The sequence below is a fragment of the Colobus angolensis genome, unplaced genomic scaffold (genome assembly GCF_000951035.1).
Source record: "Colobus angolensis palliatus isolate OR3802 unplaced genomic scaffold, Cang.pa_1.0 Scaffold207, whole genome shotgun sequence".
NCBI classification, from domain to species: Eukaryota; Metazoa; Chordata; class Mammalia; order Primates; family Cercopithecidae; genus Colobus; species Colobus angolensis.
In genome coordinates, this window is record NW_012115233.1 from 2,895,446 (window position 1) to 2,900,182 (window position 4,737).

Here is a 4,737-nt window from a genome sequence, read left to right on the forward strand (position 1 = left end):
CAAGGGGTGTTGCACGTGTAATACCCTCAGACAGAGGCAGAAGAGAGTTGCAAACGATAACATAATCAGTCGTACCAAGAAACAAGTGCTGGAACAACGGGGCTTGGGACAAATCTACCTTTCACCACAGGGAGCCCTCCAGTGGGGCGAATGGAAGAGAATATAAAGTTCCCAGGCTCTTGAATTGAACAAAGACAGAGTCTTAGCTGCAGACAGGCCAAGTTCCAGTGGCAAAAACAACATTCTGAGAGCCAGAGTTTCCAACACCTGGAGCCCAAACAGGGACCTAACAAAATATCAGAATACAATGACCCCGGGGGCTGCCTGACGAGTGTATCATAAGAATAATCATTGTCTCTGGGCATTGGGTTATGAGTAATATCCTTTTCTGTTTTCTATTGAGTTACCGTGCTACTTTTTAATTAGAAAAAGAAGCATTAAAAAAAAGTGTATGTGTCTTCCCTGGAGCTGAAAACAGCATGGGGCAGCAGAAGCGACAGCTTTTCTGTGGCAAACCTCACACTGCTGGGAAAGGTTTGTCTGTCCGATGACGCACCAAAGGTGTGTCATTTCAATCCCCTGGGGCAAAGGGTCCTGCCATCTACTGTAATGACTGACAAATGGGAAGGCGATAATGAGCATACTCTTTTTTTCTCAGGTGTTTTCTTTTTGGCGGGGGTGGATGGGGGTGAATCAGTGAACAAATTAGACTTCACTTCTAAAATCCAAACGTCCCTGGGGTTTTCCACTTGCAGGTTCTGTCTGAGGTTGAAGACAAAGAAAGGCCACCATGAGTTCAGTATCCTGAAGGTCCTGGATTTCTTTCTGGCTCAAGAAGGGAAATTAGGGAACATGGACTTAAACATGTCTTCGCTGGCATTGGATCTGTGAGAAGTCAGCCCCACGGTTTTGGTAATACTAAGATAAATACTAGTTTAAAATGAGTTTGAGCCTATTTGAGCCCAATGTGATGTAATATGCACAGGGACTTAGGCCCCAGGCTTTGTTTTTTGTTGTTGTTTGTTTGTTTGTTTGTTTGTTTTGAGACGGAGTCTCACTCTGTCACCCAGGCTGGAGTGCTGTGGTACAATCTTGGCTCACAGCAACCTCCACCTCCCGGGTTCAAGCGACTCTCCTGCCTCAGCCTCCTGAGTAGCTGGGATTACAGGCGCCTGCCACCACACTAGTTTTTGTATTTTTAGTAGAGATGGGGTTTCACTGTGTTGGACAGGCTGGTCGCAAACTCCTGAACGCAAGTGATCTGCCTGCCTTGGCCTCCCAAAGTGCTGAGATTACAGGCATGAGCCACCTCGCCCGGCCGGCCCCTGGCTTTGGACTTTGGCCCTGTTGTTTGACAGCTCTGCAACTGTGGACAAGGAACTTAATTTCTCTATGCCTCAATTTTGTCCTTGAAAAAGGGAATGATGATAGTATCTACCTCACTGGGATGTGTTTTAGGATTGAATATACACATCTGAAGCTCCTAGCACAGGACTTGTCATATAGTGAACAAAGAACAAATTTTGTTATAAACACTAATGTAATGAGGATCAGAATGATTAGTATTTGGGTGTTTGTAGCTTTTCCCCTTCCTCTCCTATTAAAAGCCAGTATTACTTGGTCAGCAAATCCTCCTTCAGCCCCTTCTCCCACACTGTCCTTTGCTTTGGGGTCTTATTGGGGAATCTAGTGCATGAATGAGTGGGAGAAAACCAGAGAACAGGAATGGGAATTTGCAACAGAATACTCTAGAAGAAAAACAAGAATAAGCAAATAATGAAAAAGAAAGAGAGAATCACAGAAGGAAAGGAAAGAAGCAGCTTTATTTGTGAAGATTTAAAAAGAGTGCAGAGTCCAGGCGCCGTGGCTCGTGTCTGTAATCCCAGCACTTTGGGAGACTGAGGCAGGTGGATCACCTGAGGTCAGGAGTTTGAGACCAGCCTGATCGACATGGTGAAAATTCTTCTCTACTAAAAATACAAAAATTAGCCAGGCACGGTGGCAGGCACCTGTAATCCCAGCTACTTGGGAGGCTGAGGCAGGAGAATTGCTAGAACCCGGAAGGCAGAGGTTGCAGTGAGCCGAGATTGCACCACTGCACTTCAGACTGGGCAACAGAGCAAGACTCCATCTCAAAAAAACAAATAAATAAATAAAAATGAAAGAGTGCAGAACAAGAAACAGGATGAGAGATATTGGAGCCATCACGTAGTGTGAGAGGTGGTGACTGAGACCAATCAGGGAAGGAGACTGAATTAGTGATCTACTGCTGCCTGATAAATTACCCCAAACTTAGCACCTAAAAGCAATCAACATTATTACATCTCACTGTTCCTATGGGTCAGATATTTGGGACAGGCTTAGCTGTGTTATTCTGTCTCAAGGTCACTCATCAGATTGCAGTTTAGATGTCAGCGAGGCCTGAAGTCATCTGAAAGCTCAAAAGATTGGGAGTCCATCTTTCAAGATGGCTCACTCATGAGGCTATTGGCAAGAGGCCTCAGTTTCTCACCACCATGGCTCTGCACAGGGCTGTGTGTCTTCAGTGACATGAGAGATGGCTTCCCTGACCCGAGAGAGAATATGGAAGAAGCTGCAAGGCCTTTTATGACTTAGTCTTGGAAATCACACATTATCACTTCCACACCATTCTGTTCATTAGAAGACAGTCACTAAGCCCATTCTACACCGAAGGGGAAGGAAAATAGCTTCCATCTTTTGAAAGGAGGAGTGTCAGAATCTGAATACATTTAAAACCAAGACAGGGATTGCACGGTGTTTCTGTGGATTGCTAATTTGATTCCCTTGAGTATTATTGGGGGCCTGCATATGAGGCTTGGAATTATTTTTCATTTTGGCTACATAATTGTTGTTACTGTTGTTGCTTTAATATGGCCTGGTCCCTAGATTGGTCTTTATTGTGTCCATGGATATTTCTGGGTAACATTAATAATATGTTTTATTATAGACTGATGTGTAGAAGGAAAGCTTTCAGGCAGGTTATCATCTCTAATAATCACTGGAAACGTAGAACAAGGAAGAAAATGACTGAATATTTTCTCCTGTAAGCAAAGGCTGCCAAGATTTCTGGTGATGCTCATTTACCATGCAGCAAGTTGTCATGTAATAAACACTGTCAACAGGTTCGTGAAAACTTCAACTTTAGGCAAAACCACATGTAATAAAACCAATTTTACCATAGGCTAATTGATATAAACAAGAGTTAAGTTCCTATAGCATATTTCTGGTCACAAAAACATCATCAAACTTCTCAATAAATACCCAAAACACTTCTAATATTAAATATTGAAATAACCGTGAGCTATATGTACATTTAAAAAACATTAATAAAAACAAGTTTTTGATGAGTTAGTGACAGTGATTATAGGGGTGGTGGGTTAAATCAAGGAATAAATGTTCGTAAAATGAAAATTGTGGGAGAACCTCCTACTACCATGTGGTTCAAAAACAAACCATAACAAATATGGCAGGCTCATTGAGTGCTTTCATATTGCATCATTTATGGTAGTGCATTTGTATGATGATTGTAAACTTGCTTATTTATGCTTGCTTTTTTCATTCTTTACATCTTTTGTGTCAACCTGTGTCTTAATAGTTAAAATACATCTCTTGTAGACAGCATATAGTTGAGTCTTACAACAATCTCTTCTTTTTGTTTGTTTTGAGATGGAGTCTTGCTCTGTTGCCCAGGCTGCAGTGCAGTGGCGCGATCTTGGCTCACTGCAGTCTCTGCCTCCTGGGTTCAAGCAATTCTCCTGCCTCAGCCTCCCAAGTAGCTGGGACTACAGGCGTGCACCACCATGCTCAGCTAATTTTTTGTATTTTTAGTAGAGATGGGGATTCACCATGTTAGCCAGAAGGGTCTTGATCTCTTTACCTCATGATCCACCCGCCTTGGCCTCCTAAATTGCTGGGGTTACAGGCGTGAGCCATCACACCCGGCCCAATCTCTTCTTATAGAGTGCTTCGTCTGTTTACATTTAATATAAATGCTGATATGAATGGTGATATACTTTGGATATCTGTACCCAACCAAGTCTCATGTTGAATTGTAATCCCCAGTGCTGAAGATGAGGCCTGATGGGAGGTGTTTGGATCGTGGGGGCGGATCCCTTGGTGCTGTCTTCATGATAGTGAAGTCTCACAAGACCTGGCTGTTTAAAAGGGTGTGGCACCTCCCTTTCTCTCTTTTGCTCCTGCTTTTGCCATGTGATGTGCCTGATCCCCATGTGCCTTCTGCCATGATCAGAAGCTTTCTGAGGGCTCCCCAGAAGCAGATGCCAGTATGCTTCCTGTACAGCCTGCAGAACTGTGAGACAATTAAACATTTTTAATATAAATTACATAGTCTCAGGTATTTCTCTATAACAATGCAAGAATGGCCTAATAAAAATGGGTTTAGGCTGGGTGCAGTGGCTCATGCCTGTAATCCCAGATCTTTGGGACGCCCAGGTAGGCAAATTACCTGAAGTCAGGAGTTCAAGACCAGCCTGGCCAACATGGCGAAACCCCATCTCTACTAAAAATACAAAAATTAACTGGGCATGGAGGCACTTGCCTGTAATCCCAGCTACTCAGGAGGCTGAGGCAGGGGAAATGCTTGAATCCGGGCAATGGAGGTTGCAGTGAGCTGATATCATGCCACTGCACTCCAGCCTGGACAAAAGAGCGGGACTCGGTCTCAAAAAAAAAAAAAAGAATGGATTTAGGTATTCC